Genomic DNA, 21027 nt, shown 5'->3' with positions numbered 1-21027 from the left:
AAATAAGCTGGTTATCAAATAAAATATCAAATAGCAGAAAATGTATTACAAAAATTATTCCTTACAAATTTTGTACAAGAGGGTGCTACACAAGATCTGTACAAACAGTATGATCTACTGTTAATAATGAAGGAAGCTCCAAATTAGTACTACAGATCGTCTGTTAAATAGAGTCAAGTGCTTCTTCCCTTCTGAAGCTGAAGACTTGGTGACGGTATGTTGTACTGCATACACGGGTTAGACATACGGCTGTTGAAACGTCGTGAGATGTCGTCACCACGTATCGAATATACCATCTGTGTGCTTCCGGCGGCTAATCAGCCCGATCCTCGCCTATGCTTTCGCGCTTTCCGAACAACACCCTGCTCTTGTTCACGTACGCCACGTTATCGTTTCGATCGGCCGGTGCTGTCAACCTGGACGAACCTTGTACCGACGACGCGATGCCGTTCTGCGAATTGGGCGTTCGCGCGCTGCGAGTACGATCCCCGCATTGCTACTTTAACCCTTTCACTTATGTCACCTACATGCGCGCACTTAAAAACGCTGATAAGTAATTGCTGTCCCGACGAAGATAAGTCACCATGTCCATACACTGGCTCCTAGTTCTCCCAATGTAGATCATCGAAAGGAAAGAAGTTACTCACAGCCGTAAAGTCCTTCTTCTTTACGCAGTTGAAAGACTGGCCGAAACCTCCAACGTCGCCGCAGACGCTTTCTGCGCTCCCGCCGCCTTTGCAAGAGCAGCCGCAGCAAAAGCTCCTTTCTCATGTGGTACATTGCGGGAAGAGAACGCCGATGCCGGCGAAGCAAGCGGCTAAGCAAAAGCTCGACAGCAACGTCGCGTGTGGTCGGGCGCAGATGTCAGCTGCAGTCGTGGGCAAGCAGACGCTATCGCGCGTGATGTTGATCATTGATGTAGCTTTTCTTGTCATAAGGATGTGTACATAAGAGCTGCGTGCATTTATCAACTTAGAAACAATGGGTACTAGCTCTAACATTGATAAACTAAATAAAAATGGCTGGCCATAATGAAATTAAGGATAAATTTAGAGTTGACTATAAGTACTATATGCCACGATGGCGCACGAAAACCAAATGCAACTTTCAAAGGTGAGTTGTATTTAAGGGCGATATTCTGGAGCGATCAATTCCGTTAGTGCATCATCTTCTAGATGTTTCGCGCCTCTCTGCCAATGCACACTGCACCATCAGCGATTCAAAAACGGCCATTCGTAACTACACAAGAGGACTGATAGCCCGCCAAGCGCAGAAGACTCTCTCTGGCACTCCTTCCTCAAGGCAACGCCGCGTGCAAACCATCTGGGCCCCTGGTCACTCGGGTCTGGCTGGAAACGAAGCCGCCCACGATGCCGCCCGAGCTCTCGCACACCGGGCGCATCATCCTTCTCTTGCGTCTTCCGATCCCGACCAGCCCTCTGTTCTGCATCGCGGCCACGCGCGGGACCGAATGGTCACTTTCAGAGAAATTCTCCTGCACTACCGCAGAGAGGGGTTACGCTACCCCCCAGCACACAAAACACTGAATAACTCTCAACCTACCACTTGGCGACTCCTTCAGACACGAACTTTTCCGAACCCCGTGCTTTACAAACCCATGTACCCCGATGCATACTCGCCACTCTGCAAAGCGTGCGAGGCCTGCGCTGACCTCGATCATATTATCTGGCAATGGCCCAAAGCCTCACCCACCAACACCTCCCGCACTAACACACGCATCATAACTACGGCCGAGCAGTGGGAGACATTGCTGCTCAGCTTGGACCCAGAGGAGCAGCTCTGGGCCGTCCGGATGGCCGAAGACGCCGCCAGAAAGCAAGGACTGGCCGCCGTCTGAGGAAGGGGGGGATTGGGGGTTAGTCTCCCGACCCCCGCCACCCCTGAACCCCATCGAGGACATAATAAAGTTTTATCTCTCTCTCCCTACATCGGACGCGTGTAAGTAGACGAAAGAAATCCTTTCTGACAGGGCGCCAGAAACGACCAGGAACCGCGTGCTACATTTGCCACGGAGGAGAACGCGACGCGGCCGCAAAGTGTAGATGCGGCGGCACGCCATGCAGGAATGCAATGCCGCCGCGCATATATTGAAAATCTAGAAGGCAGAGCGCCTTAGCAACCGCGGTTGAACGCAAGTGGGTGGAAGGCCACCGGTGACGATGACTGACTCAGCACCAGCAACGCAGGCGCGAGTAAGTCTGGGGCAAAGTTCTGACTGGTGTTGCAGAAGTCGCGGGCCGCGGTAGTGCTGAACTTATCGTCCCAAGTTGGCGCCTGGACGTAATTATATTTATTCAATCGTGTTTTTCTAATTGTAACAACGTGTCATTATTTCGTATTAGTGGCGGCACCTCCAGGACACCAAAGCTAGAACCCGGACTGGTCCGTGGGTTGGGGTTCGCGGAGGCCTGCGCGTGCCAGGAGTGTATAAGATCGGCTGTCCGTGACAGCGGACAGTCAATTTTTTATGATAACACCCCCTGGCACGCTTCGGCCACCGCGGCCCCAATCCTGCTTCCACCCTGCTTCCACCTTTGATGCCTCCGCTACAGGGGCGTGACCAGTGCTGAATTTAGCGTCACAAGTTGACGGCTGGACGTAACTATATTGATTCAATCGTCTTTTTACTAATTGTAACAACGTGTCATTATTTCACATTATTGGCGGCGCCTTCAGGACAACAAAGCGGCAACGGGGACACCAAAGCTAGAACCCGGACTGGTCCGTGGGTTGGGGCTCGCCGAGGCCTGCGCGTGCCAGGCGTGTATAAGATCGGCTGTACGCTAACCAATTTCTTATGCGAACAGCCTCTGGCACGCTTCGGCCTTCGCGGCACCAACCCACGGGGCGTCCTGCTTCCAGATTTGATCCCCCCGCAACGCCTTGGGTGCCCTGGAGATCCTGCGCCGCCTGCTTTAATATAACCTCAGGTGCTCTCCTGAGGCCTCCGTTTGCCTGTTATATGTGCCCTCCTGGAGCAGTGCTTGTCAAAACTCCAATCTATCGTCGCGACGGAAAAAAGCGACCCGCGACTTATACAACCTTGCCCCTTCAGACACAGCGGTCATCAAATGGGGCGCCCGTGTCCACTGCCTCACCGCGTGAGTAGCAAGCGGACTGCGCACTGCCGGCATGTCTAGGGGAGAAACGAATACAACACGCGCTAACAAACCTCCTCTCTAGTGCCTAGGCAGATTCATATATTCAAGAAGCAAAAGCCCCCAGATTTTCTCTCTCACGCCCGCTCTTACTCGCGCCAGCGCACAACGGCTGGCGATCCCACAAATTAACGTCTCGTCGTCTCATCTCTAGCACGGTCCCTACAGCTAACGCCGTCTGGAGGCCAGCCACGATACCACGGCAACAAACTTACGCTCGTTTGCTAGTCTTCACAAACAAGAACGCAAGCTGCGCTCTGCGCACGAGCGCGTACTGCAGCGCACCACGTGCCACGTGGCCGCCAACGGCAGGCATCACTCTCGGTGCCTGCGCTTGCGCTAGGCGCACTAGCCAGTAAATCGTAGGCAAAACGCCACGTGCTCGCGTGCCCGCGAGGAGACAGAAAACTCTCAGACGCATCTCGCAATTTCATCGCGGCCAGAAGCGGGCGAAGACCCAACTTCCTGACGACGACTCGCCGCCTGGACTGTGAGAGGTGGCTAGTGCGCGATAGACACGATCAACACACGCTCGGCGACGGCTGCTCGCCAGCCACCGGCAGAGGCATTCTCGGAGCAGGAGGAAATGCCGCTATACTTGGAAGCCCAGAACAATGACCGTGGCCACCGGCACGTTGAAGACGACCATGCCATCGGAGGAAGCCGCCGCGCTTCCCGAAATGATGACGACGGCACCGTCGGAACTTTCTGCGAACCCGCCAACTTCCAGTTCGGTGCCTACATACACTTTCCGCGGCCTCCCGTACCATACCATGGCAGGAGGCAGCCGTTCTTACCGCGGGGGGTTCGCGGACGCGACGCGTCGTACAGCGGAGACGGCGACTTCAATCCACGGTTCGGCCCTGGGCAGCGGCCGCCGCAGGTGCAGCGTTGGCCACCGCTACCGTGGGCAGTTCCTGGTCCTTCGACGCAGCGGAGGCCATTCCTCGTGCGTCGAACTCCTATGCAGAGACCACTTCTCGGCGAAAGAGGGCATGGTCACCGGTGGGGCTTCGATAACCGGCCTCCTCTTTGCCCTCAGGCCGACTGGGTACACAACCAACAAGCAGGCAACAGCGCACCGTGCGTTCCACGCCAGTCACCACGAGGCCGGGATGATATTTCGGCGAAAACGCAAGCTAGATATGACCGTCACCGATTGTCTGAGCAGTGCGACGGTTTCGACGCTGGAGGGCGTTCTCGCAATGAGACTTCGTCTCTGCGAAATCAAGTGACGTCGGGAGACGAGAGAAAGAGCGGGCAGCACACGCAGCGCAAGGAGACTCATCATGACACGTTCAGGCCTGCTGACGGCAAATGTGGCTCTGAGGATGGTGGCAAACGGTACGGACGACACTACGCAGAAGCATGGCCTTGTGGTCAGTACGAGTCGAGAGACAGACAGAGCACTGCCGCTGTTGCTGCAGGCGGGGTAAAGAGAAGCGCTCTCACGGTGCGCGATGGAAGAGACGACGTGCGAGGCGCAAACGGAAATGGGACCAAGTTGTGGATCCGAACAGACCACCGTGGCATCTCCGAAAGCAACGGTGAAGGCAAGTCCTTGAAGGTGGCCAAATCAGCTACTGCGGAGGCTAAGAATAAAACGGAGCAAGCTTCTGAAAGGAAAGTTATGAATACCGGGTGTCACGGAGAAGTCAGTGTCAGACCAAAAGTCAAATTACGCTCAGACGATGATCCATGCTCACCTCGTAAGCGAATCGCGGAGGACAAACGCCGCAAGGACGATGTCAAGTCCGCATCGAAAGAAGGAGGCAGGGAACGTATTGCGTCCTTGCAGCCTTCCAGCAACAGGCGCCTTCCCTCTACAAGTCGTAACACAAGGGTACCTGCAGATCGCAGTAATGTGATTCGCTGTGATGCAGCAGAAAATGGCGTAGTCCACCCCGGTGAGCAGATCGTCATTCCGCAATGCACGCAGAACGGGGAGGCTTCCCAGGAACTGACCGCAAGGGTTGGCACATCGACTGAGTCTTGTCCAAACGAAGGAACTCAACACCAGCTCGATGAGGCAGCAAGCACTTCGGAGTACAGAGCAGCGGAAGCTGCTGCTGAAAACGTGCCGGAACTTACACGTCTCCAAGCACCTAAGCTGACGGACGAGCATCTGGAGTCTGCTATTAGCGATGTCGAGGACACCGAAGCTCACGATACGGTCAGCCCTACGTACTTCCAGTGTCTCAATGAGGACAGTCTTGCCCGACCTTCGTCTAAGAGCAATAAGGATCCCTCAGCACGCACAGATGGCGGAGCCACGTTCTCTTCCTCCAAGGTTCATTATAAAAATGCAGAGGAGGTTGAAGACATTGGTCTTGATGCAGCAGTGGGACCCTCTAGACGCTCTGACAGAAGTGCCGCGTCGGCTGACCCGCTGGCCCCATTCGTCTGTCCGGCGAAAGACGTCACATCCGCGGTTAATCAGTGGCTGCGGTCTTCGTTTCCCGCCACCGACATGACCTGCAGCAGTCGCGAGGCGAGCCGAAGTCGGGAAGTCGTCGTTCCAGCTGTCTCCTCTTCGTTCGAATGGGTCGCCGAACGCGAAGCGCCACCTTCCGCTGTAGTTTCTTTGTCCACCGAGGTCGACTGCGACCAAGATACCGAATCCTTCGCATCGACAGCGCAGCGGGATGGCAACGAAGACGACGGCGAGGTGATCGTGTTGTCCGAGTTCCCCACTCGAGGCACGGCGTCCCATTCACGCCGCAGCGCCGCGACGATGTCGGCTTCGTCGGACGCGGCATCGGTGACGATGAGTTCCTCGGTGGAAGACCTGCTACCCGCGTCCTTGCAGCTGCGCGCCGACCGCGAATTTGCTGTGGCAAATGCTGCACCAGTGACGGACGACATTCTGTTCCAACTGAACACGTACACGGCTCTGTACGTGGCGAGTCTGTGCCGTGACGAGGAAGCCAAGCAGCAGGTGCTTCGGCTTTACGCCCAAAGCAGTCGAGCCGGTGCAATGGAGGCCTGTGCGGCCGAGATCCGCAAGGTGGCGTGCGCCGCCGTCGAGCGGAAGCGCGTGGTTTGGAAGAATTTGACCGGTGTGCTCCGCCGACTGGCCAGGGCGCACTGGGTGGTTCCGGAGGCCGGAGCCGGAACCGGAGCCGGAGTAAAGATCGAGGAGATTTGTGTGCCTCGAAGACACCGTGACGTTCAGACGACTGTAGCGCTGCTGTGACCGACGCGAAATGGCGCTGCAGTAGCACGTCGATGTTTGCGCAAATGCGTAGTATTGAATGAATTTCGTTGACATATTAGCGTGTTTTGTTCTGAATTATTTTCGCGGTTCAGTGCGTTGCAGTATTAAGGTTACTGGCGTCATTGGTGTTTATTTTTGTAATGCTGTTTTTTATAATACCGAATTCTGCCAACTGTAGCAAGCATAATATTTATTTATGGCCCCGTAGTCTTCACGAATATTGTCGAAAGTTGGCGAGTTCGAATAAAATGTCGCCGAATCCGAATATATATGAAAATCGTGTATACGCGAAAGTTTCTGTGATGTTTACCGTCATCGTTTTACTTAGTCGCTTCTGTGTATGTGAATGTTTCTCGCTCAGTAAACGCTGTAATTCCATTTTGTTCACAGACGGCTGCTTCTGTTGCTGACTATTTAACAACTCTCTAGGCAAACGCTCCTCGCTCAATGCACGCTCTGGTCCCGTTTTAATGCGGAAACGTTATATGCCCCATTACGCGAAAATCCATCCGCGGGTCATAGGATGGTGCCAAACATGGCCGACGCCGTAAAGGGTAAAGACACGTCACAAAATCCTCGGATTGACGTCACATTTCTCAGGGAAGTTCCTGTGAACGACGTAAATTGATGCCTTTGAAGAGAAAGCTTAAATTTTGGTCTGGGTGGGAATCGAATCCAGGCCTCCGCGGTTTTGGATGACCAAAGGTGTCCGTCGTTGCACACGTCACGTCGCACGCGGGCAAGCTAGCGCGTTGAGACGCTTGGACGCGTGTCGCAGAAAAGCCGGTGTTGGCGGCGTTGGCCGTGAGCGAAAAATCCCGGTAGGCAATTTATAAATAAAAACAACTTGCAAGATGGGCTGGGTGTAAATCGAGCCAGGATCTCCGGAGTGTGAGACGGAGACGCTACCACTCAGCCATGAGTTCGATGGTTCAAAGCGTGACAAAAGCGCCTCTAGTGAATGCGTTGTTGCCTTAGAAACCTGTCGTAGAAAGTTATACTGCGGTTTATATCGGTAATTATGAGCATGTAAATTACAGAAGGCGCAGTTAAACGAGTAGCGAAGTACGTTTTCGCTAAAATTCTTCTGCGCTTGGCGCACACGCAGAGCCATCTTACGGCAAACACAGAAGACCCCCTCCTCGCAATGTACGGCGCTGCCCCGATAGGTGGCGCGCCACTCGCCCACATCTCCCCTTCATCTCGTCTGAGCGCATTGGGGCCGTGCAGGGACCGGTGCGAGGATGCCTCAATACCCTTGCGTTTAGTAAGTTTTCTCGCTCTCTCCCTTTCCAACTTCCAGCGTGCGTCACTCGAACCCTCGTGTTTAGGCGAGGCGGCTCCTCTATCCGCTCACAGTGCGATTCCTAGGTGCAGCGTCCGATGCGGGACACCTCTGACGTGATCGCTGCGCTGTAGCGCGCCTTGTGGGAAAGCGTCCACTGCGATGTGTGCCATGCTGCTGGCGAGGAGTCATGCGTCTGCGCGATGCTCCTGGAACAAATAATTAGAAAAAAGTTGTGGTGTGGACTTAGAAGTGTTGTATATGAAAACTATGTCTTTGTGCGACTCAAGAGGATGCCGATCGAATGAGTGGGCGATGCGAACGGGGTGCGATGACGCTATCGCGTTCCACTCTTGAAGGCGAAGCTTAAGCGTCCTCGCATTCTTTATTTGGCCTAATCCAAGCGCAGTTACAATGCAGGCTAGAGCTTGCGCAGACAAGGAATGCGCGAAAAAAAAAAGATATAAGCAGTCTGCCGAATTTTCGTTCCCTTCCTTCACCACACTCAGCTGGTATTGCTGCCGTCTTCTTGCCTCTTGTTCTACTTGTCTAGAGGATTAGCCGAGAATGTTTACGTACGCAGTCGCCTAAGTTGTCTGTTCGGACGTGCACTCAGTGGTACACACCTCTGTGCAGACAGTGAACCCAGGTTGTGTAATTGGAATACAGGTGGTATACCTGGCCAGAAACAGAAAAACCAAGAACGTCAAGAGAGTTATTCTTCTCTTTTTTTTTTGTCCAGCCTACGTCAGAAAGCCAACGGACGCAGCTACAGGCGAGCAGCGTCTCTAGGCTTTCTGACGGTGACGGTGCTGGATTTTCGGTCCCGCTGTTTTGTGGAAAGAAATATGTAGGACAGGCAGATAGATGCATATAAACGAGATATTGAAAGAGCGTAACTACAACGTACACAAAGCGATTAGTGGCCACCTATACGTCTCCGCTGCTGAGATTGTGGTTGCACTCCAATCTATTCAGGAACAAACGTTATAGCAAAAAAATCACACAAAGGAAAAAGAAGTAATTGAAGCCACGGAAAAGCACTCTTAAAGAAGAAGCTTTAGCTCGGGCCCATCTCCGACGCGGTCTGTTCAAATACGTGTAAAACGCAGAAACGGACGAACGGAAAAAAAACTTTAATGGGAAAAGGGCCTGCGAGGTTGCCAGCCCGGGCTCAGGCCACCCAGGCGTTATGTGCGGTGAGGCATAGCCTTTCCACCGCTGCCCGGGCCCGCTGGATAGCCCCTAATTGGTCGTCTAGTTCCTAGCTAGTCAGAGCGCTTAGCCATCGCTCCTCGAGAAGGTCCGGTTCTATGTTGTCCTCTACATATATTTACACGATCTCTGTGTATTTCCATAAGATGCGTGCAATGTCCGCATGTTCTTGCTTGCAGAGCTTGCAGCTCGCGTCTGGGTATTGTGTTGAATTTACTCTGTTTAAAGGGACACTACAGCGAAACAATAATCAGTTTAGACTAATGAAGCATTGTTTGAGAACCCTGCAGGCAGTCATTTCAAAAAAATAGTTTTATTATTAGATGAGAAAATGAAGGTCCAAGTATCAGTATTTGAATTTCGCGCCGGAACCCCAGCGGCGATGTCAGCGTGACGTCAGGGATTCCAAAGTATGTTTTCGCATTTGGGCCGCGTTGACTGAGTAAAGGTTCCCGAAACTTGCCATGTTTAATATTTGAATTAAGACGGCAAGCTGGGCGAGTTGGTGATTGAACATGTTCCTATGGGTGGGCAGCGCAACCCGGACGAAGGACAAGAGGAAGTACACAACACGAGCGCGAGAATATTTGGTTCCTTTAGAACACAATGTAGTCAATCTGTGCCGCTATGTATAATTAGCAGGCCCGAGAAGATGCCATCAAAATCCACGACGTCACAGCCCCCAGGTGCGGGAACTTGAGTAGGCGTCGCCACCCGTATTTTGTTCTTGCGCTTTTTTTCTGGCTTACCAAACGTCTCATCGTTGTAAGAGTGGTGTTTTTGGTGTTGTAGAACGGCAATTTACTGATGCAGAAGAAATCATTTTTCACTTTAGTGCCCCTTTAAGTGTACTTGGTTTCGGAGCGTTCTGGTTTGCAACCTTCTCCAGTCTGCTTCTTGAGACCTGTCGAGTTGTTTGTGGGGTTGTGGGCATGCTTTTCTTTGTTTCGTGTAGTGTGTCAGTATGTCGTGGTACATGACGAGTCTGTCCCTGTCGTCGTCGCCTCCTCCGTGTTCTCCATCGCCTCCGCCGCAGTCAAAACGTTTTTCCGAATAACCCCTGGACCGATTTTAAAGAAATTTGTTGCATTTGAGAGAAAGTTAAATTCTGCTGACTGTTGGAAGCGGAATTTCGATTAGGTCCTGAATTTCGTTACCACAATTATCAATATTTCGAAAGTCTGAAAAAAATAGAAGCACGAAGTTTACAAATTCATAGCTTTGCACCAAGAGCAGATATCGCGGTTCTGTAAACGGAATCCATTAGACCATTGAAAGCGGACAATTTAGATCCGTCATTTTGTATCTTACATGAATTTGTTACGTTGTTTACAAGGGTTCTGCAAAAGCTGTATTTACATATTACTAAATTTTTTGAGATTCATGTGTAACATATGAATTTTGTACGCTTTAGATGCACTATTATATGCAATTCACAGAATTGTATTACCATTTTTCGTTGCTTAGTTACAGAGTTGTAGACTTGATAGTTTCGTTCTTTAAGGAAAAATTGAGGACCTAAATTGAATGTTCGAAACCAGCAGTCACTAGATTTTAAGTTTTTCTTTTAAATATAACAAACCTCGTCAAATTTGGTGCATTGGTTGCCGAGAAAAACGAATTCTCCTTTTACATGTATTGAGATAGGAGCACCCGAGCTAAAGCTTCCTCTTAAAAGAAAATTGTGTTTGTATGCCTTCTCTGACCCTCTCCCAAAACGAACTCGAATTTTTGACGCATAGATAATACAGCTCGTGCTTGTGACGCAAGTCGCTGATGTAGATTGACGAGAGATAGGGACAAGTGTATCATGCTATGCTAGTCTTAATTTTCTTCACACACACACACACACACACACACACACACACACACACACACACACACACACACACACACACACACACACACAAACACACACACACATATATATATATATATATATATATATATATATATATATATATATATATATATATATATATATTACTGTCAACGTCAAAAAAACAAAATAACGTGCGAGTCATCGCCGTGTTCGACCTTCTTCTTGTGTTCCGTCAATTTTTGGTTGTCCCCCTACTTCCGCAATGCGTGCCACGATTGGACAGCTAGGACACGTCGATTTCAGCTGCGCGACGAAGTGTTGAATCGCCCATACGCGAAGCAAGCTGGACGGTTGAAGCACCGAAATGCCAGGTGGCGCGGGGAGAAGTGATCTTTTCTGAGACGAAAACAGGGAAACGGCTTTTAGGGCCCCAAAGAGCGCATTAATTAGCCAGCCAGTACTCAGATCGCCAGATCACGCAAAGAAGCGCCTAGTGCAGTGTAATGGTAGTAAGCGAGACACTCGCGTTGTTCCGTGCCAACGGAGAGGAAGGCCGCACCACCCATTATGCAAGTGATGATCAGACTAGCCACGAAGTCGCGCACAGTGTTACCAATAAAAGAGGGCGCGTTCCTTCTATTACAGCGTACGCTGCTATGGGCTCAATCCAATAGTCGTTTCGGTTGGCGATATTGTTCGCCACCGCCGCCATCGGTTTCCGTTGCGGCAATCGTCATGAACGTGAAAAAAAAAAGACCCGTTCCTGCTCGCGCCCTCTGCGCGGGAGTCAGCTAATCCCCCACTACGCCTCGCCAGCGCTTGCTAACAGCTGTGAAAACTTGCACTACACAAGCGTTCTAGTGCGCGAACGGGCATGCTGTGTGAGATGCGCGCCGCGTAGCGTTGATATGTGCACACTTTGCATTGCAGTTGCATACTATTGCACCAGGTGGCACGCCATGTAGCAGTTGCATCGTATTGTGCCATTTGTCCATTTGTCGGACGATGTGAGATGCGGGCCACGTAGCGTCGACAGGTGCAAACTTCGCACTGCAGTTGCGTTTTATTCCACCAGATGTCCTGGCATGTAGCAGTTGCATCGTACCGTGCGATGTGTCAGGGGATGTGTCATGCGCGCCGCGTAGTCTCGATAGCTGTGTTTGGCACCTCCTCGCAAAATACGAACCGCTGTTGAAGAGGCGAATTGTAGAGCTATGCGTGCGGCTGCAACCAGGCAATGCCGGTGGTCAGCAGACCGCTTTGCAGAGGGCAGTGCTGGCTGTATACCTCGCCATCGACGCCGTGCGGATAGGTCAGTTCGTTCTCGTGAAAACGACGCAAAGAGATGGCCTCCATGCAGCCGCTCCTCCAGCTTACGCTGTGACTGTGCTGTGCCGCGCAGGCCTGTGACCTTTTGTGTGTTCAGAAATTGTCATGCTACCTTAGGGCTGAACCTTAGGGCTTTACCATTGAAACAGACCACTGTCCCAGTGAGGCTTGAGGGTGTGAGTGCCACAGCGGAGATGACTCAGCGGTGACTCGCTGAGCGAATATTACATAGAGCTCGCTCGCGACTGTGAACGAAGCGGCGAAAGCACAGCGCGCACGAAGCTATCAGCACTGGGCGCACCCTGTCCCCATCGCAGATGCCTTTCAAGATAGCGCCCGCGCGGCCGCGCCATACGCAGCAGTCGCCGGAGTAGAACGCCCCCTCTACGTCCCTCCCCTCGGTGCCTTGCGTGTGACGGAAGACGGCGCGCCTCGTCCCCGCTTTCCTCCTTTGCGCGCGCGAGATGAAGCCGCCATCGTCAGCTCACCCTAACACGATTTCACTTGCACATACAGCATACGGCGCGCGGCGACAATGTTACCGCCCTTGGACTTTATACAGAACAGCACGGCGACGCCGACGGCAGAAATGTGCCTGCAACAAAAAGACAGGAGGGCACTAAAGGCGCTCGCCACCCATTGGCGAGGAATATCGACCACTGTACTGAAGTCATGAGCTACGCGTTAGCATTTCGTTGAAACAGTTCCGAAACACAATAATAGAACATTTGTAACTTTGTTCCAATAAAAATGATGCAACATGTTTTTTTTTTCATATTACTCCGCAGTCTTCCAAAATAAATGTGGGTGGCTTCTGACGAGATTGAGAATTTTTCTTTAATATACATTTTCAACAAAGTAACATATTTCTAATTTTGAAGTTTTTGAGCAAAAAATGTATTACTTTAAAGGTTAGTACAAGAATAAAAATGCACAGGCTCGTTGTGCGAATAAATGTTTTTCTCTGCGGTAAATCTCAACAAGCTTGAATGTACAGAAAAGTGGAAACAGAGTCCTAAGCATGAGCACGTTTGAAAAATGTAGCGTTTCCGAAAATCTTTTTTAAAAAGGTAATTTGTTCACAAATCCAGATGTCATGAGCTACTCCCTCTTTACTTCTATTTGCATTGGAAATAAAAATATTTGCAATATTATAAATGTGTAGCCTTAACCATTGTCGCGAATTTAGGAGAAGTCACATTTCGTGAAATTTTCGTCCTTTCCCGACGCCCTTTGTTTGGTGAGCGCTCAACAGTCTACCGCTGCATTCCTCACGGCCAGCGAAATGTGTTTACCGGTCATTCGGATTTCCTGGCCAGGGAGCAGCTGTTATATACGGCATGCGGAACGCCTGCTGCCGCAGTTTCGTGCAAAGAAATCAACTGCCGGCGCTCACACATTCCAAGGCGGCACGGACTGTTAACCTAGAGACGTCGCACTGCTCACCACTGATCTTCAGCGACCTGTGCACGTGTGCACGAAAAGTGAGGGTGTGTGGTTCATCGTGTTTGCGGCCCCCCTAAGTGCCCGGGCGGTTAGACGAGTGGCCCCACCGTTCTCAGCAAGTTCCGAGAACCGGAAGGAAAACTCCCTACCATCGTGACAGCGAGGCTGACATTCACGTGAGGGGACGGGGGGAGCGGACGACTTGCGATGAGGATCCGAAGAAGAAAAAAGCCCTTTTTACCGCCGGCGCGGAAAAAAGCAGCGGTGCAGATGTGTGAGGAGGATTCCCGAGATTCTTTTGCTAGCAGCGCCCGCTTTGCTGCAGTAGCTCCCTCCAGTGCCATTCATGTTTCTTCTCGTATTTTCTCTTCTTGCCCCCGCCCCCCCCCCCCACAGTGCCTCTTAAAATTTCAAACAAACTTGAATTCCCTTCTTTAAAACACAATATAGCGCATATAGGACAACGCGTGTTGTCCACTTCTCTACTCTTGTGTCCTGTCTGCACGCCTCATCTTTTTTGCATAATGAATCCTTACCAACTAGCTCAGCTTTCTCTCGTTCTAAACAGTATAGTGTATATTTTTTTACCGAAAGAACAATTAACTAAGCCGCAGCGCACGCAGTCAAAGTTTTTGACGTCACGACGAGGTGGCGATGAGTCGTCCATCCTTGAGCGTCAGCATACCTTCGGCGCGCATCAACATCACTGACCGGAGAACGTTGGAGGTTCCGGACACCCACGGACACCGACGTGGCAGAGAGAGCTACACCGGCCGTCCAGGAGGAAACCTTTCGACGTCGCGAGTCATCTGCGAAGCCAGAAACCAGGCGAAACCAAAGGCAAAAACCAGCGAAGGCGCGCGTAGCGTTGACCGGCGCATTTTGAAGCGCGCGCCATGTCTGCGATTGGCTGCTCCGAGGCGGGGTTGCTCCGCGATTGGAGCAAACTCCTATAGGCGGTGGACGCGGGCTCGCGCTCTCGAAGCGTCATTTCCTTCTTTAAATAACTGTCATCGTCAGACCGGTCAGCGTATTCGATCGTGGAAGAAAGAAGCTAGCAACCGGTGAAGCGAAGAACTTGCCGCAGCAGTCGCCTATCTTCGTTTGGAGGTGCGTTAAGTGGCGATTGGAGCACCTCCGAAAGGTGAAATGGACGGATCCGACGACGGCAACTTCGACGCTTGTGCTCGCAGAGGCGCCGGTTGGCGTTCGAATGTTTCCGGCACTTGCGGCGACGCTGCCTTCGGCTTCAGTCCGCCGTGGCAAGCTGCCCCCTCCTTCGCCTGGAGGCCGCCGTTACGAGCCCGCAGTCGAGGCCGCGGCGTCCGCCAGGCGTCGGTCGCAGGTCGCCGGCCTCCGCTGCTGCCTACGCCGCCGGTGAGGCCAAATTTCATTTGCAACGGCCCTCGCTGGCAATCTTCTCCGCGGTTCGGTTCTACCTTCCTCAAAGACAACCGTTTCCCCAGGCAATCGTCACCGCGGTTCGCTTCTGCCTACCTCGAAGACAACCGTTTCCCCAGGCAGTCGTCACCGCGGTTCGTTTCTACCTCGCTCGAAGACAACCGTTTCTCCAGCCAATCGCGCTGCTCTCAAAGAGGGACCGATGGGTCTGGCAACGGCGAGAACTACGGTGGCGCATCGTTTCCGCCAGTACCGCACGGTCACTCGGACCGAGAGCGTCAAAGACTACCCAGGCAGCGTTCGCATTCGCCGCCACTAACGCCGCAGGCGATATACGGCTGTGAGCGTGCTTTCGACCACAATGCGAGCGGTGTGTCGGAAGAACACCAAGACTTCTGTTGCGAACAGCCGCACCGACGCAAACGTTCCTCTTCACCGGCGACGGACAGTAAGTACTCGACTTCAGTCTTCAGGCGCTGGTCGTCGATTGCAGGGAGCAGTTGCGACGGTAATGCCAGGCGGATGCACGACCAGTTGCGCGCCTGTGACGCCAAGCACGACGCCGACAGCTCCGACAAGAGGCGCAGGACGGGCTGCGCCGAAGATTTGTCCAGCAGAAAGGAGAGATCGTGCGTGTCTACCAGTGTCCCGCCACAGATCAAGAGTGAGGCGTCTACAGCGACTGACTCGGCGAGAAAAGCGCGAGCGGGCGGCCTAGCCCAGTCGCGTAGTGAAAAGCGTTGCCAAAGCAGCGTGGGTAAAGCTAGCGCGAAACCCAAGACCGCGCTCGCATCTGCCTTAAAGATAAGTCGCGAGATTTCGAAGTACAGGATTCCCAAACTGAGCACTAAGGAACGACGCAGTTCGGACGGCGAGATCAGGTCAGGAGGCAACGTACCTTCAGTTCAGCAGCCGTCTTCCAGCGACGTGCCGCACAACCTGCGCATGACGCGACATACTTCTGGCGCGGAAACGGAAGCGGGCCGTAGTTCGTCTCAACCCAAGATCAGCGCTGCTAGAGTTCGCGTGGGTGCCGAGAATCCACGTTCGTCCGACAGAAATACGAACTTGGAACCCGCGTGTTTGGCCGGGGAGGAATGCGTGCAACGGCCACCAGGCCCTGAGGCTCGTGTTCCGTCGATTTCTATTGCTGACAGCACTGCAAACCCTAGCCAGGCTGTTGGGAAGGGCGCCCAGTGCGAGGTCGCAAGTGTGACACAAGGTGGAGAACTGGAAGAAGCTGTCCCTCTGTCACTAGAACAGCTGTCACTTGAAGAGTGGGGAGCGAACAGCGAACATTTCTTGTGCCCCACGGCGGCCGCCTTTGAAGAAGTCGGCACGGAAGGCGCTTTTGACGCTGCTTCTGAAGGCACCGAACGTTTCGGCATTTCCGCGCACGATCCCGAAGCTTCCATGAGTGGTTTACACCCTCTTAAGGACTCGGAATCAGACGAAGAATCGCAAAGCTTATCTACGAGTACTGCGACTGAAGACTTGCTTTGTCTCTCGTCTATTGAGTCTGAGGAAGAGGGCATAGTGAGCGATGTCGGCGAGGCGCTTGAGAAACGGCTAGTGAGTTGTTGCGGCTCGCAGGTCAATAGTGACGCGACCGAAGTTTACGAGTACGATCCGCCCAGCTGCTGTAGTGAAGGGGATAGCGAGATGGACGACGTGACCGGCTGTTCTGGTCACAAACCAGCACAGCGTCGAGCTTCGAGCCGTGCGACTGAAGTTTGCGACGACTCGACCGCTTTTCAGGCAAACAGCGGGGAAGACGTGCCAGGAGAGGTCGTAGCTAGCGCCACCCTTTGCGAGTCGCCTATTGGCTGCAACGATGCGACAGGGGATACCCGTCAGAGTGGCCTTCCAGCTGTGTCTACTCAGTCAACGATGGATGTCATTGTCGCCGGCCGGTCACAGTGTCCCAATTCATTCACAACGTCGTATGGACCGAAGAGTGACCACAGCGTTCCCGTGGAAGCCGTAGGCGCAAAAGTCACAGCACCGGACTTAAGTCGCCCGCTTCGAGAGACCGTTCAATCCGGTGCACCCAGCATCAATTCTGCATCACCTGGTATCCCTGGGACGACGAGTGCGCCTATCCACAAGCGCGCACGGCCTGTCGGTGATGGCGTCTTTGTCGTGTCCGAGAACTTACCTTCCCCGAGTGAGGGACACGGCGCCGTCGGAATGTCCGGCACGCCGCCGCTTCTGATCCCGATGTACGAAGTACGAATCCCGACGCCCTCAGGAACCGGAACTCGTCGATTTCCCGCGGTCGATGGCCCCGACGGTAGGCGCGGCGCGCTGTTCGAGCTGAACACCTATTCGTCGCTGTACGTCCTCAACCTGATCGAGGACCACGCGACGGTGCACCGCGTCCTTCAGCTCTACTGCGAAGGACGGCACAGCAACGCGATGGAGGCCTACGGCGCTGAGATAAGAGCGCTGGTTCGGTCCGCAGTCGAGCGTCAACGCGGCACGTGGAAGGGCCTTATTGGCGTGCTCCGAAGGTTGGCGAGGGTAGAGTGGACGTTTCCGGAGCCCGGATGTGCCGGAGCGAGGATACGAGAGATGTGCGATTTGGAGGCCGAATTCCAAGCTGTATAGTCGACAGCGCTTGACCAACCGATTGTTACCCTGGGCGCGTGGAATAGCTCGCGTTTGTTTTTTTGTTTGTTTGTGCTTTTCTTTCATCATGAAACTCGTGATGTTGCGTGTGGCATTTGTTCAAGGTACCTGCTGTTTCTGTGCGATTTGTGATGGTCACTTCAATAAATTGTTACATATATCTGGCAGATCAGTTCTGCGGAAGTCCGCATATATAATGCCATCCACCCGACTGCAGTACGTAGTTACAGTCGGGTGGATGAGCAGTTCGATCTGCATCGGCGGACAACCACCGGTTTATAGACCTTCTACAGTGAGCAGTCCGCACACCAAGGAGCGCCACAAGCCCACCGCCATTAAATGCCTTTCAAATCAAGACCGAGGAGGGATCAGCCGCCGCTCAGGCAACGTTCCGCCGAGAATCGCTTTTAGTACTATTTAAAATGTGGAAGAACCGAGGAAAGGCGTACTATGTTGTGAAATGCGACAGTTTTTTCTTTTTTTCCGCTTGGGTTACCACGCGGCATAACGTCATAATGAAATTAAATATAACCATGCAGGCCGTTTTTCATAGAGATACTGCAACAGTGACTTATAGAGCCTGTTGTCCGCAATCCATAGCCTTTAATGTGCGAGATGATAACGTGTGCGAGCTTCGTCAGCCTCAGCTGCACAAGGAATGCCCGTATTAATGCGAAACATTTTTTGCCGCATTTGTTTTTTTTTTTTTTTGAGGGGAGGGGGACTTTGCGGTAGGTAGGTAGGTAGCCAGACTCCTGTCTAGCCTCGCTTTGATAAAAAGGAAATGTGTGACCGACGTTGGAATTAAACCTCTGATGCGGAGCACAGCAGCCCAGTGCTCAAACCACTAGGCCACGATTGCTTTTTTTTTTATATTGCCACATTGAACTACAACAGTACGGCATACGGTACATTCGGGGTATCACTCTCTAGTAACTGGCTTTGCACGATCACGTTAAAACCCGTAGATGTTTAACAAGGCTTCAATTCTTTGGGAACCATTCAAGCTCGCGTCTGAAACTGTTATAAAGCTACAGGCCCACTGACGCCTTCTTTAATAGCCTTATTGGCCTCACGTCGGCGTTCAGAACTGCCATCCTGGATCGCGAAATGCTATGAAGGCCCAAGAGCGCAATGAGGTCAAATGACAGAGCATCCTATTTTTCTAGCGCTTTTTCACCATCCTCATTTTCAAATGGCAAGATCTCGTGCGAAAACCGTCGACAGGTAGGCCTTTCCTAAAGGGCCCCTCCCAGGCCTGTACATTTTGCGCTGACAAGCTCAGTGCATACGATGTGCGATAACGATAGTGTCCCTCAAGTACTACATCGCTACGCGCCGCGGAAAGAGCTGAAATTACAAACCAAATGCCGTCTGCCCTTCTCCCGGAATCCGCACTCTCGGCCGGAGAGGTGACGCATAAGCGCAAGTGCGCCTACGCACATGTCTGTGCTGTGACGTCGCTCATAGTCACACCTGACTTCGAGAATTATCCAAGGCAACATTTGTTATTGGTATAATCTGTTGCTTTAATGGATAAATTAAAGTTTGGAGCAATAATAAAACACAAGAACAGAATGTTTGCGAGTTTTTGCTTTACTTCGTACCGTAGCAAGAGAGATGCACTTCCGTTTCATCTGCTTGTTCCCACGTCGTGCAGTCGCGCGCGCAGACGCCGTAACTACGTCGTTTTATTCCGCGTTCTAAGAGCGCGCATTCATGCTCTGTGAACCGCTCGTGTCTGCCTCGGTGTTTGTGTAGCGCTGACTTACACCGCTAGTCAGGTGTTCTCTTGCACAGCGCGCAAAATCGTGCGCTATGCGAATCGAGACAAACGCAAGAGCTAGCGCGCGAGACCGCCAGCAGAAGTGCGCCGCGCAGCAAAAAAGCGAGAAAAAAAAGAGGCGGCGGCGGGGCCCGTGACGTATGTGTCACGTGATCCTTCAGCCTTGGTATGGGAGAATGCAGAGAATGAATTTAGACGACGTCAATGGAGAGTGTGTCTACGTTCTATGTTGGCGGCGACGCTCGCCTCCTGAAATCATGGGTTCGCGGCACCGAGATATTTTTATCTCGGCTTTGTAAACTTCGTGCTTCTATTATTTTTCAAACTCGCCAATTCTTAAAAGTTAGTTAATTCGGGTTTTATGGCGCAAAAGCAACTAAGGCCATGCTGCGCCAGCCACAAGATATTAAGGATTCTAATGTTAAACAGTGGAAGCAGCGTTATTTTATCCCTTTACAAAAATTTACGCCTTAAATCAGAAGTCCGCTTTCAATAGTCTCTAGAATTGAACTTTCTCTCGCAAATGCAACACGTGTCATTACAATCGGCCCTTGTTCCCTCAGAAAAGCGTTTCTGAGATAACCACAGACAGATAGAAAGATAGGCAGATAGATAGCATGGTAGCTCAAACAGCATGAAAATGATGGGCGCAGTACATGGATTTCCCAAAAATTCCTTTTTCTGACTTCAACTTTGCGACTGTGCACATTGATCATTTTCACAAACTACTGCATTATAAAAGTGAAAATTTACTATAATTGAGCGTGTGCGCAGAGGTATGCAGAGACTTGTCATCTTGCCTTGTTTAGAAAAGCGACTGCTTCGAAATGAGCTTAAAAAGTTCACTGACGATACTGCCTAATGCGAAATTTGAGCGCAGCTCTATACGTTTAATTTGGCGACATATTGTCTGGCGAGGACAGTCTGTCTCGTGCTCCACGTTGCAAACGGAGCGAAGTGTGGTGCGACTGCCCCGCTAATCCGGAAATCGCGTGAGCCAGCATGTGGGTGACGCCAGGGCGCGATTCACAGCAGCCGCCGCCGACAGACGATGCGCGCTACTGTGGCGCCATCTCGTAGCCATCGTCATCGCACCATGCTTTACTTACCCTTTCACCATACCCTCCTCCGCTTTCCTTCTCGCGTCTTATCCCCCCGCTGCGCTACGCGTTCGCTTTCATCATTCACTGTGGTCGTTCGCTCGGTTCACCGACGCTCGCCGCAGGTACGGGCGCCCAAGAGCTAGACAATGTCACAAGAATATCGGAAGCCACAAGCACGATGATATGACAAATCCGTTTGCTACCTATAACTCCTATAGTAACTGAATGATTGCAGAACCAGGGATCCCGTTACAGTAACTTGTAGGGAACACTATAGACCGTTTTATTGAGGGCGCTGCCATTTTGAGATCACAGTGCCGCTTATTGTCCAATGCCATGCCGGTATGTGGGATCGCACGAGAGGGTGCACCGCGAACGTGCTGTTGACGACGAGTGGCAAGGTTTCGTGTTTTCACGAGGTGTCAACAAGCTTTTGTGATTGGTAAACGTTTTAGCGCGCTGTTACTAAGCTTCTGGCTTAAAAATAGCCGCATTATCGAACGGTGATGGGCCTAAAGGTGCTGCCACAGCTCTGTCTGTGATCGAAGTAGGAGTCAAGTCTGAACATCGTCGATACGTAACGTACGTGCAATGTGTAATTATTGTATGTGTA

The sequence above is a fragment of the Dermacentor variabilis genome, chromosome 7, assembly GCF_050947875.1.
Source record: "Dermacentor variabilis isolate Ectoservices chromosome 7, ASM5094787v1, whole genome shotgun sequence".
NCBI lineage: Eukaryota > Metazoa > Arthropoda > Arachnida > Ixodida > Ixodidae > Dermacentor > Dermacentor variabilis.
This window is presented reverse-complemented; position numbering follows the sequence as displayed.